The 14,147-nt window shown below is 27.7% G+C and overlaps 1 protein-coding gene across 1 annotated transcript in view; it reads right to left on the bottom strand.

Annotated features, from left to right (window-relative positions):
* The window catches only part of LOC127288605 (roundabout homolog 2-like), a 327,158-nt gene that overhangs the window by 254,203 nt on the left and 58,808 nt on the right, over positions 1-14,147 (bottom strand). The gene's annotated exons all lie outside the window — the stretch shown is intronic.

Raw genomic sequence — 14,147 nt, 5'->3', positions numbered from 1 at the left:
ATAAAATAACCAAATTTGCTTTATCATTAACTGGTAAAACAGACGGATTTAAGCAGCCAAATCTGCTTTACCATTAATTGGTAAAACAGAAGGATTAAAATAATAATAATATCTTCTTTATTATTCGTCGGTAAAGCAGACGGAATAAAATAACCAAATTTGCTTTATCATTAACTGGTAAAACAGACGGATTTAAGCAGCCAAATCTGCTTTACCATTAATTGGTAAAACAGAAGGATTAAAATAATAATAATATCTTCTTTATTATTCGTCGGTAAAACAGACGGAATAAAATAACCAAATTTGCTTTATCATTAACTGGTAAAACAGACGGATTTAAGCAGCCAAATCTGCTTTACCATTAATTGGTAAAACAGAAGGATTAAAATAATAATAATATAATAATAATACATATTAGTAGAAATTTATTTAGTAAAATCAAATCTGCTTTATCATTAAACGGTAAAACAGACGGATTCAAGCAGTCAAATCTGCTTTACCATTAATTGGTAAAACAGAAGGATTAAAATAATAATAATATCTTCTTTATTATTCGTCGGTAAAACAGACGGAATAAAATAACCAAATTTGCTTTATCATTAACTGGTAAAACAGACGGATTCAAGCAGCCAAATCTGCTTTACCATTAATTGGTAAAACAGAAGGATTAAAATAATAATAATATCTTCTTTATTATTCGTCGGTAAAGCAGACGGAATAAAATAACCAAATTTGCTTTATCATTAACTGGTAAAACAGACGGATTTAAGCAGCCAAATCTGCTTTACCATTAATTGGTAAAACAGAAGGATTAAAATAATAATAATATCTTCTTTATTATTCGTCGGTAAAACAGACGGAATAAAATAACCAAATTTGCTTTATCATTAACTGGTAAAACAGACGGATTTAAGCAGCCAAATCTGCTTTACCATTAATTGGTAAAACAGAAGGATTAAAATAATAATAATATCTTCTTTATTATTCGTCGGTAAAACAGACGGAATAAAATAACCAAATTTGCTTTATCATTAACTGGTAAAACAGACGGATTTAAGCAGTCAAATCTGCTTTACCATTAATCGGTATACCAAACGGATTAAAATATTTGTTTTATTATTCATCGGTAAAACAGACGGAATAAAATAACAAAATCTGCTTTATCATTAATCGGTAAAACAGATGAATTTAAACAGTTTAATCTGCATTACCATTAACTGGTAAAACAAATTTGACTGTTTTCAGTAAAAAAAAAAATCCCCAATCTACTAATTTTCAGTGAAATATCACTGTTTTTTAATGGAAAACTTACTAAATTAATTCAGTTTCTAAATTCTGACAAATAAAATTAAGATTTAATTTTAAAAAAATTCCTAGAAAATAGTTTTGTGTAGAGAAAAATGAAATTTTTTTTTTGAATCAAAGACAGACCCCTTTTTGAGTTGTAATAGTTCGGCTCTCTGGCTTCGAGTGGACCACTGTCCAAAGAGAGTTTATTCAGTCGAGTCAACGAACCATATAAAAATTTGGCCAAGAGCGCGCCCGAGTTAAATCCTTTCGGCACGATAAAAAGGAATAAGAAAACGAAAAATACAGTAAGGTATATATATGTATTTATATATGTGGGTGTATGTATGTAATGCAAGGTAGATGAATCGGGAGGCTTGGCACGCGATGGAAGTCCCCTTTTTCTCTCTCTCTCTCTCGCGCTTTTTCTTTTTTTTTTCTTGATTCACAGAAGCAAGTATGGACCGAATCCAAGCAACTGCAGATTTCTGCTCGAATCTCTTGACTTGAATGCTCCCCAACACGGAAAATTTCCTCTATTCCGTGTTTTTTTTTTTTCTCTCTTTTTTTATGCCTCATCCTTATGGCCTTATATCCACCGTCAATACATATTTGTCGTATTCGCATTGCTAGTTTTCCTCAGTTTTTGAGAATCATTTCATTGGGTGCGAAAAAAGTGTCTTTTACATTTTTTTTTTTTAATCGAAATATATTTTTTTACTTTTTTTTCAATTATTTATTTTTTTTATTTATCACAATTTTTAATAATTTCCTATTTTTATTTATCACAATTTTAATTATTTCAATCATGTCAACGTAGATTAGTGATTAGTGTATTGAACTTCGGTGCATTAGATTACGATGTTCGCTTCCCGCCAGAGTTAAAAATTATTATTTCAATCATTGTATAATTAAAACTTTGCTGTGACAGCGAACTTATTTGTTCAAATTACGTTTTCTAAAATAGGGACTAAAAATTTGCTGTGGGGGTAAAAAAAATTTACAGTGAGAGTTAATTTTATATTTAATTTATCACACAAATTTGTTGTCATAGCAAATAATTTTTCCTAGGTTTCCTTTGTTTTATATTAGTTTTAATAAATATTTTTAAATTTTGAAACAAATTTTTATTTATAGTTTCGATTATCAAAAGAGATATAGAAAATATTTAATTAAACGACTTTTTTTCCCCTGTATATGACAAATTATTTTTTTTCTCGTTCAATTCGTAATAGGAAAAATAACCTATCTTTAAAGTTTGCGGTAATAAATATAAATGTTGCCTGATTTTCCACTAATATCAACTGCAGAAAAGCAATTTTTCCCATATAGCTATATGTGAATATTTGTCATATAAAAACAAAAAGGGTGAAAAAAAAGCGAAATCGATTCACGTTTTACTGCCATAAATATTGTATGTAGCTGTTTTCCTCCAGTTTATTATCGAAGTTCTGGACAATGGAACGAAAATAATTTTTTTTTAAATTAGCATAGAAAAAGTTTGATGTGGCAGCGAACTATTGTCATATCAAATTACGTTATTTATTTATTTTTTTTTATTAATATAGGGACAGCGAACAAATTTTCTGTGGTGTCAAAAAAGTTTTCTGTGACAGTAAATTAAAAAAAAAATTATGTTTATCACAGCAAACTTTTTCGTTGTTACAGCAAAAAATTTAGCTGTGGTTACTAATATAGGTACAGCGAATAAATTTTCTGTGGAGTCAACCTTGTTTGCTGTGACAATAAATTTTTAATAATAATTAACACTGATATTGTTTATCACAGCAAACTTTTTTGTTGTCATAGCAAAAAAAATTTAGCTGTAGTTACTAATGTAGGGGCAACGAACAAATTTTCTGTAGGGTCAAAGAAGTTTGCTGTAATAGTAAATTTTTGAATATTAATACTGATATTGTTTATTACAGCAAAATTTTTCGTTGTCATAGCAAAAAATTTAGCTGAGGCTACTAAGCGAATAAATTTTCTTTGAAGTCAACCTCGTTTGCTGTGACAGTAAATTTTTAATAATAATTAACACTGATATTGTTTATCATAGCAAACTTTTTTGTTGTCAGAGCAAAAAAAATTTCGCTGTAGTTACTAATGTAGGGGCAGCGAACAAATTATCTGTAGGGTTAAAAAAGTTTGCTGTGACAGTAAATTTTTGAATATTAATACTGATATTGTTTATTACAGCAAACTTTTTCGTTGTCATAGCAAAAAATTTAGCTGAGGCTACTAAGCGAATAAATTTTCTTTGGAGTCAACCTCGTTTGCTGTGACAGTAAATTTTTAATAATAATTAACACTGATATTGTTTATCATAGCAAATTTTTTTGTTGTCAGAGCAAAAAAAATTTCACTGCAGTTACTAATGTAGGGGCAGCGAACAAATTTTCTGTAGGGTTAAAAAAGTTTGCTGTGACAGTAAATTTTTTAATATTAATACTGATATTGTTTATTACAGCAAAATTTTTCGTTGTCATAGCAAAAAATTTAGCTGAGGCTACTAAGCGAATAAATTTTCTTTGGAGTCAACCTCGTTTGCTGTGACAGTAAATTTTTAATAATAATTAACACTGATATTGTTTATTACAGCAAACTTTTTCGTTGTCATAGCAAAAAAATTTAGCTGTGGTTACTAATTTTGATAGATCCGATAGCAAACAACAGTTAGCATCTGTATTCCTTTCTGTGTACTACGAAAATAAAAAAATTTAATTTTTTTGTGAATAAGAAAAGCAATTTTGAAGTTAAAGAAATAATTTTTTGATTTTCTTTTTTTAAAGTATTTTTTTTTTTTTTTGTTTAAAACTATTTGAATAATCGTTAAATCAAAAGCAAAAGACTTTATTGATTCTCGAAAATGTTGCAAATGAAGATATGCATACGATTTCAAGACCGTTAATTAAAAGCGAGCGAGAGAGAGAGAGAGAGATAGAATTTCTGGTTGTAGACTTTTCATTAACCCGCCTCCGCTCGATTGTTCGCGATTTATTCTACTTTTCAGTTCCAACATAGTCGAATACGAGAGACCGCGAGGTCGGAAGTGGAATTTTACGATTCATTTAGCGTTTTGTCCTCTCTGTGTAGAATGGGTTAATCTAGGGTTGGGTTAACCGGAAGCACGATGGTACCAATGGAACTCCATAGTGATAGAGGTATATATATCTATATACCAGGAGAGAGAAAGAGAGTGAGAGAGAGAAAGAGAGTTCAAAGACTTCTTTTCTCTTTTTTCCCTCTTCTCTCAAAGTATATATATAACCCCCTCCCTCCCTCCCCCCTCCTACACACCAATACACAGGAGGTTATTACTTGGGGAAAGGTGTATTCCTTTATTACATTTTCTCTACTGCTTCTCTCTGATTCGAAACTTTTCTCTCTCTCTCTCGACTTTTTGTTTTTTCAACTGATTAATCCACTGTGCGCACGGGGCGATAAGGATATCAGATAATGCAATCAACTTTTAAAGGAATTCCAAATTGTTTGATTAGTACTACGGAACAAGACTAATCCTATATATATATATATATTGGCCGTGGGGGACGTTTTAATCTATGGAAAGTTTTCTTCAAGAGAGAAAAGAGAGACAGTTTGTAGACCTCTTGAAAAAATTTATCATAGAAAGGATTGTAAAAGTGATTGTAAAAGTCTTCTCTTTTTTAAAATTCACTTGAGAATTTGGCAAAAAAGAAAAAGAAAGAAAGAAGTGTTTCTGAAAATTCAGACTCGTATCGTTCAATTAAGAAAATGAAGTCGCGGTGGCGCTAGGAAAGGCGAGGCTGTGAGCCAAGCCGCACAGAGCTCGCTGTGGCCGATTAAATGCTCGTATGTCGCTTTATTAAATCCCGTTTTAATCTGGGAAAATGAAAACGACCCGCGTAGCATCTCTCTCTCTCTCTCTCTCTTTTTTTTTGCGAAAGAGTGAGAGAGATGCTCTTAATCTCGCACCGTCGTTCCGCACAGTGGCGCTTACATTTCGTTCTTTCGCTTGTATTTGCACGCTCGCCGCCTTGATTTACCCGCGCGGTAACGCAAACGCGATAAAACCCAACTTTACCTCGTACTCGCGGATACGGATTACTGTCTTGGCTCGACTCCGATTCATATATATATATATATATATATATATACATATATACTTTCGATTACATTTACCCTCTCCTTCTGACAGTAATAATAATTCCCTATGTAAATTCATTTCCTTTTTTCCAAGCCATATCCAAAAAAAAATTACTCTTCTCATTTTATAAAATTATTTACCCAATTTTTTATTTAAAAAAATTTTTAATTAACCTAATATAATAATTAAGAAATGAAAGGGTTTAAAATATCTTCAATTGAAACAGCGGTAAGTTTCAATGGAACTTTTGAAATGTTTCACTAAAATAACGAAAGTTTTTGCTATTCTAGAGAAACATATTTAGCTGTTCCAAAGAAAAAACGCTGGGTAAATTTTGTTGCGGGTAATTTTCACCAATGCTAATTCACATAGACGGTGTGGCGCCCTCAACTAGGATAAAATTTGTTGCAGGTAATTTTTATAGCGATTTTGGGGTAAAAATTCGACTTTTTTTTCGTGTGATCCCAGATAAAGATTTTTTTCTCCGTGGCACTAAAAATTATATTTATTTAAGAATCTCTTGGCGCCTGTTTAAAAATATTTTCTATGTATTTATTTTTACAGTTAGAATATATTAAAATGAGAAACACATTCTTAAATTAAGAAATATTCTACTCTCTAAATTTGAGTCAGTAGAAATTTTACTAATTCAATCAGTACTTTTCATTTTAACTGAAGTTTCAGTTATTTTTTGAAATTTACTAATATATAATTAGTGAATATACAAGCAATAGAAAATAACTTATGTAAAACAGTAATTTGTATATAACATAACCTTTAAAATTAACTATTAAATCAGTAGATTTTGCGACCGCCGCCATATATTTATATTACTTATTCAATCAGTAATTGATATTTTACTAATTGAATCAGTAAATTTCTACTAATTGCCAGTTGCTCAATTCTCGCTATGGAAAATTAGTAGATTTCTACTGCTAATCAGTGAAATATGACTAATTCAGATTTAGAGAGTACAGAAAAAATTCTTAAATTAAGAAATATTCTACAGAAAAAATTCTTAATTTAAAAAGTATTTCTTATTATAAGAATATTCTATTCTAACTGTAAAAAATATAATAACAATTGTAATAAAACGCAAGGAAAATATATTCTTAATACCCGAAGAATACCAGAAATTTTAAAAATTCGGATAAATGAAAATTCTTTGAATTGCAAATTTTGGAATTTAAAAATTTAAATGACTTAAAATTCTAATTAATATGAGAATTCGGATTAATATTAAATTATTATAATGGACATATTATACACCCAAAGAAATGATTTCTTTGATTTAAAGAAACCAATATCTTTGAATTGTTTTTTTTTTCATTTGAAATAAAATTTACTTTGTGTCAAAGTAATTGATTTCATTCAATCAAAGAAACCATTTTTCTGGAAATAATATTTGGCTAAATTAGAATTTTTTAAATAAAAAATTTATCAACGTGAAATGTTGTGAAATAAAAATACTATTTAACAAAAATTCCATATCTAAAAAATTGATAAAGTCTAAAATTTCGTTTAAAAATGAAATTCTGTCAAATTTTTTTAATTTGTTATCTAAAAAAAATCTCTTAGATAAAATTTTGTTTAAAAACGAAATTCTGTCAAATCATAAAATAATAATTCGTCTAAAAAATAATAACACTTCCATTAAAATTTTAATGATTATAATAAGAAATTCTTGCAGTACCATTTTTTTTTCTTCTACACTGAGAAAAAAAATTAAGTGTTTGCAACAAAATTGTTTGGTTAGGCAATTTTGGTTCTTGTAACCAAATTTTGGTTGGCTGAAACAAAGTCGTAGAGTTATCTCAACCAAACATTTGGTTAGGCCAACCAAATTATTTGGTTGAACATTTTTAAATTTCAACCAAAATTTGGTTACGACAACAAAATAATTAGATTAACACAACAAAATAGTTTGGTCTAAAAAACCAAATGATCGTTTGTTGTCCTAACCAAAATTTGGTTGTGACAACCAAATAATCTGATTTGCTCTCAGCTTATAGCTTAACAGAATTGTTAGTTTAAATCTCTCACAAGGATGGGTAGTCCAGTGGTCAGAACTCCCGACTTTCAGTTTTAAAGCAGGTTCGATCCCAGGCGGAGATGAGATTTTTCAAAGTGCACAAATATTTCAATTGGATAAATATAAATTCAATGTCAAATTGATAATAAATAAATAATAAAATAAATAAAAGAGATAAAAAGAAAAGAAATAAGGTAGAATAAAATTTTTAATTTTACAAAAAAACTGCTTGTTTAATCAACCAAACATTTTTGTTGACCTAACAAAAAAAAATTTGGTTGAGCTAACCAAACATTTTTGTTATGCCAACAAAAAACACTCAACCAAATTTTTTGGTTGACTCAAACAACCAGTTTAGTTGCTTAAATACCAACAAAATTTTTTTGTTGGCCCAACCAAATTTTGGTTGCTCTGAATAAACATTTTTCTCAGTGTAATTTTTAGTATATTTATTTAGTTTAGTAAAATTTTCTTTAAAATAAAAATTTTAACAAATAATTTTTATGGAAAATTTTTTACGAAATACATTAGTTCTAATTTTTTATTAATATTTATTTAGTTTAATGAAATTTCTCTTTAAAATGAAAAATATAACAAATTATTTTTAATAGAAAATTCTTGTGGATTTTTTTTTCCCAATTTTTAGTAAAATTTATTTATTTTAGTATTTATTTAACTAAATTTTTTGGTTTATTAAAATTTTCATGTGAAAAAAAGACTGAAAATTTTGTTAGAAATTTTGCACTAAATTTAAATTATTGAACAAATTCCCACTTAGAGAGAGAGAGAGAGTTTCTTTTAATACTTTTCATGTGACCTTTTCAAAAAAAAAATTAAATATTGCAATCCACCTAATTTAATTATTCTAAAATTCACATCACATTTTTGATATAGAATGAAATTAATTTAATTGTCAGAACTACTCTCTAAATTTTAATCAGCGATAAGTATACCACTGGTACCAATCAGCGGATATTCGCTGAAAAATCAGTGAAATTCCACTAATTCATAAGTGCATATAAGCTAATTAGAATCAGTGGTATACTTATAGCTGAGAATCAGCGAGATTCCGCTGATTCAAATTTAGAGAGTATAAAACGAATTTTATAAAAGAATTTATTTTCGAATTTTTATCCGAGAATCTAAATTTACAAATGTCACATTATATAAAAAGAATTGAATGTATATATTTGTGTTCATTAAATCAATGAGCTTTTCTTTAGTTATATATGGATCGATATCGTACTATTTTATATATATATCTCTAATTTTGTATTATAGTGCACGACGACTCGTTTTAATATTTCTCTCTCTCTCTCTCTTCCGGCGATAGAAATAAAATGTATCTCTTGTTATTAATTCAGTTGAGTTTGGCTATTTAAATTCATAGCATTATATTTCAGAGAAATCGATATCATTGCATTACTAAAAGTCTTTTTCTGGAAAACAGGTTTTATCGATCTGCACGAAAAGCGCATTTATTCACTCAACTCTCTCTCTACTCTCTCGACTAAAGAATATACGATATATATATATATATATATAGTTTTCAGGAACCCGACTTGACTAGCTGGCTTGGGCAAATAAGGCAAAGGGGTGCGAATCCACTTAACGATTTCTCAAATCCCTCCGTTATCGGTGGTGATTAAGACGCTGGTGTGAACCGACAGTGGAGCTTTCCTGCATTTTCTCATTATCTTCGAGACCTGGGCTCCTTACGAAACTCGTTGATTCCGTAAAAAAAGGGGAGGGTGGGGGGGGGGGGTTACAGATAATAGGGGGAGGGTGATAGAGAAGGGCGCAACACCAAATCGAAAGGGAAACAGGCAAAGTAAAAGTATTAGAAAGAAACTTGAAGAAGGAAATAAATAAAATAGACTCCTCTTTTTCTCTTTCTTTCTTTCATTTCTACTTTGGCCAGAAATAATTAAAAGACAACTCACTCTTAATCCTGAATGAAGAATACTAAGGGCTTCTTTTTTCTCGAATTAAACTTTCTTTCTTTTTTTCTGTAGAAAAAAAATTTTTTGATGCTTCACTTTTTCGTGTTTTTTATTAAGTTTGAAAAAAATTTTTTTCGACAGTTTTAATCGAAAGGAGAGGGAAGAAAAAAAAATTTACCAATCTTTGTAAATAAGAAAAGAGAAAGAAAAAGTTTTTCGATCAATGTAATAACGAGAGTTTTATATATTTTCTCGAATAAAATAGAACTCTCAAAAAGTTAGCTTGAAATAATACTCGTCGAGGAAGATTGTTCTCCATCTCAGGTACCATATATATAGAAAACTTTTATATGTCCAATAGCAATTGAATAATCGGAGAAAAATTGCTCTCTCTTTCTCTTTCTCGCTATATATTATATATATATATATATATATATGTACACGAAATCGAGTGATTTTACTCGCAATTTAACGCTCCTAAAACTCTTGATCTTTCAATGAAAAAATTTATATATATTCAAAATTCGAGAATTTTTTCTTATTCATAAAATTATTTTCTAAGTTAAAAAGCTTTTTTTCTAAAAAAAAAAATTTTTTTTTAAGGTTATGTAATTGTTATAATTTTTTATGTAAATATATTTTCCGTAGGTTTTCTCGAAAAATACTTGACAGATTGAATTTTTTCGTGATTTACGATAAATAAAAGTAAAATTTTGTGGAAAACTTAAAAATCCCACTAGGAAAGATTCCCCGGAAAGTGCCCCCTGCAGGTTCTATCAGAATTCCGCCGGTACTTCCATCAGAGTTCCAAAGAATTTCCGACGCAATTCCGATTAATTTTTTTCAAAATTTTTAGAGTCCTAATTCCGTCGGAATTCCGTCAGAATTCCGTCGGATCTCCATCGGAAATTCCGATTAATTTTTTTCAAAATTTTTAAAGTCCTAATTCCGTCGGAATTCCGTCAGAATTCCGTCAGAATTCCGTCGGATCTCCATCGGAAATTCTTTGGAACTCCGATGGAATTCCGACGGAATTACGTTGGAAGTTCCGGCGGAATTCTGATAGAACCTCCAGGGGGCACTTTCCGGGGAATCTTTCCAAGTGGGATAGTATAAGAATTCGTTAACATGTGCCAAAGTATATTTATTTATTTATTTTTTTACATGTAAGCGGCGTTTCAAAACAGAAAAAATTTCACCTTTCGATCAAAATACTAAAATTAAAGAAATTATAAAATATATTAATATAGAAACATAATTGTTTCTTAAAACTTATAAACAATAATAATAACAAAATTAATATTTTGTTCAAAAAAAATTTTTTATTAAAAAATTGCATATTTAGAGAAATGACTAAAATTGTATTGTCGCCATATTAAATGTTCATAAAATACGCAATTGTTCAAAAATAAATTTTTTAGGACACAATATTAATTTTATTTTATTAATTTTTAATATTTATTAATTACTAATTTCATTTTATATTCATATATTATAATTATTATACTTTATTTTGATTATAATTGTTATATTATATTTTTATTATAATTATAATATTATATTTATAATTTATTTTATTAATTTAATTTATTTTATTAACTTTGTTTTATTTTCCAAGAAAACATGCGGAGAACATTTTAATATTAAATTACAAAAAACAAATGATCTTAAGAATGCAATTTCATTCTGTATACACACAAAAAAAAATAACTTTTATTGATTTAAAGAAAATTCCTTTAATTTAAATAATCGGTTACTTGACTATTTATCAAATAAATATTTACTTGTACTAAATAATTTTTATTTACATTAAATAAACTGTATTTGATTAAAATAATCGTGCGTATATTTGAAACAAATACCATTTAATTAACTGAAATAAAAATTATTTGTAAATATTTATTTGATAATAAATTAAGTAACCGATTATTTGAATCAAATAAATTTTGTTTTTTATGTACAACGTGAAAAAAAAAATCTTTATACCTGGAACAGCGATACGTTTCACTAAAACAGCAAAATTTTTCGCTATTCTAGAGAAACATATCATTGTTCCAGATAAAGAATTTTTTCTGTAAATGTTTACTCTCTAAATTTGAATTAGTGAAAAGTGAGCTACTAATTCCCATTAGTAAGAATTTTTACTAATTTTTAGTAAAGTATTAGTATTTGATTTAGTAGTTTAAATTTTTTTACTAAAGTTTTAGTAAAAATTGACTAAAAATTAGTAAAAATTCTTACTAATTTAAATTAGTAGCTCAATTTTCACTAATTCAGATTTAGAGAGTATAAAAAAAATTCTCTAAATCTGAATTAGTAAAAAAGTTAACTAATTTGAATTAGTAACTCACTTTTTGCTTCTCAATTAATAAAATTTTACTAATTATTAGTAACTTTTACTAACAATTAGTAAAATTTTACTAATTCTAAAGCTTTTTGCTTCTCAATTAGTAAAATTTTACTAATTATTAGTAACTTTTACTAACAATTAGTAAAATTTAACTAATTCTAAAGCTTTTTGCTTCTCAATTAGTAAAATTTTACTAATTATTAGTAAATTTTACTAACAATTAGTAAAATTTAACTAATTCTATAGCAAAAAGTGAGTCACTAATTTAAATTAGTAAACATTTTTACTAATTCAGATTTAGAGAGAAAGAAAACAGTTTTTAGATAAAAAAAACTTAGTTAATTATTTAATTACTTGCCGAATAGAAGCTCTTACTCCTTAAAAAATATTCTTCCAAAAAAAAATAGACAGACATACCTGAAACCAAAAAAAAAACAAAAATTAGTTAAAAATTTATAAAATTTTGTTTTTCCCTACTGTATTTTAAAAAAGAAAAAAAGCTCATTGTATAGAATTACTGCGTATAAAATGCAATAATCAAATAGACATACGTGCAGAAATAAGGGGGTTAAGGAAAATAATAGTGCAAGAGAGACAGAGCGCATTAAAGAAGAAAACGAGACCGAAATTGCAAATGCAAATGGAAATGAGAGTATGGCACTTTGTGTAAGAAATGATTTCCTCGCGCATTCTTGGTGACTTATGAAAGGTTCGTGCGTCGGTGCGATAAAGAGGGGAAGAAAAAGCTCGCGAGATACTTCCGGAAGGAAATGGCATTGATATCCGTGTTATTTTGTTCTCGCGTCACGAGAGAGAGAGAGAGAGATAAAACGAAAGAGAACCAATATCTATTCACTGCTCGCCGCTTACCGCTGGTCATAAAATGAAATAATGCGATTTCCTCTACATCGAGAGATCACTTTTTTTTTCTCTCTCTCTCTCTCTCTCTCTCTCTTTTATTCTTAAAAAAGTCTCGAAAACCTCTTGTTCTGCTTTCGTTGCTCTCTTCACGAGTTGGCAATTTACGCTTAGTGTTTTCTTTTTCCTTCCAAAAGTTTCTATCCTTTTAACACTGGTACACGCCCCTATTACAATTTTTTCCTTTTTTTTCAACAAAGCTGCTAAATCAGATAGTTAGATAAATTATATATATATATATACACTTTTCTGCGAAACTTTAATCATGAAGAAAGTTTAAACAAAAGTTTTTTGCAAGTTAAAATTCATGAAAATGAAAATTTTCTTATCTTAAATGAATACTATGAAACTCTGATGTAATGATCCTTTTAGATTTCTGTTTTATCTCTCTCTCTCTCTCTCTCTCTCGATGTAGTATTTTAATTTTTCAACTTATTTTATATCTTCATTTTTTTTATCCTTGCTTCGTTACTTATTATTTTAATTTAAATTTCGTTATATCTATTTATTTTAATTTTCGTTCTGATATTTATTTTTCTTCTCTTTCTATACTTTTTACCTCCATTTTCCCTCTCCTTTTTATTTACCTTCTCCTTTTTTATTTTCCTTGTCCTTTTATTTTAACTCGTTTATTTTTTATTTACTTTAATTAGTTCCTTTTTTAGTTTCTTCTTTAGTTTCCATCTTCAGTTTCTGTTTAGTTCCTTTTTTAGTTTTTTTTCCGTTTTTCGTTTTTTTTTTTTAGTTTTTTTTAGTTCCTTTTTTTATTCGTTCTCCTTACTTTAATTTACGTTCACTTGCTTTTATTTTAATTCACTTTTATTTATTTTAATATACATTTATTTTCAATTCATTTATTTTTTATTTAATTACTGCTCAAGACGACAAATATTTTTTATATTAAATAAATTTCGTTCTATTTTTATAATATTATTATTATATTATAATTACTGTTATTTTATATTTTGTTTATTTTTTTATTTAATTAATTAATTAACTAAGTTGACGCGACTTAATTATTAAAGCTGTTTCAAAATTTTTTAACTTTACGTTTCAATTAATGTGGTATTTTAATCTTTAACTCTCGGTTTAAATATATTTATATATATATATAAATTATTGCTTTCATCGTACAAATTTTTTAATCATTTTATTATATTTTAAATTAATCGGTTTAAATATTAAATTAATATTGAAACACGAAGTTAAATTTTACGCGGGGGTTGAAAAAAAAAGTTAATTGCCAAGGACTTCACGAGGGTTTTAGTAATTTCCTGGAAGCGAAGCAGAGCAAAATAATAATAATAAAAAAAAAGAAAAAAAGAAAAAAATAGAGCGACAGAGGATTCACTGCTTAAATATTTTAATTAAAACAATAGTGACATGATTGAGTAAGAGGAAACATACGATTCTTTTCTTTTTTATTTCTACATTCATTTTATAATTGCTATATGGCTGTTATACACTTTTTTTCTTTCTACGCACAAA

Source organism: Leptopilina boulardi, unplaced genomic scaffold, assembly GCF_019393585.1.
Source record: "Leptopilina boulardi isolate dan_hultmark-lab unplaced genomic scaffold, ZJU_Lbou_2.1 LbouV2_392, whole genome shotgun sequence".
Taxonomy (NCBI): domain Eukaryota; kingdom Metazoa; phylum Arthropoda; class Insecta; order Hymenoptera; family Figitidae; genus Leptopilina; species Leptopilina boulardi.
Note: the sequence above shows the minus strand (reverse complement) of the source record. Positions and strands in the feature narration are given on the sequence as shown.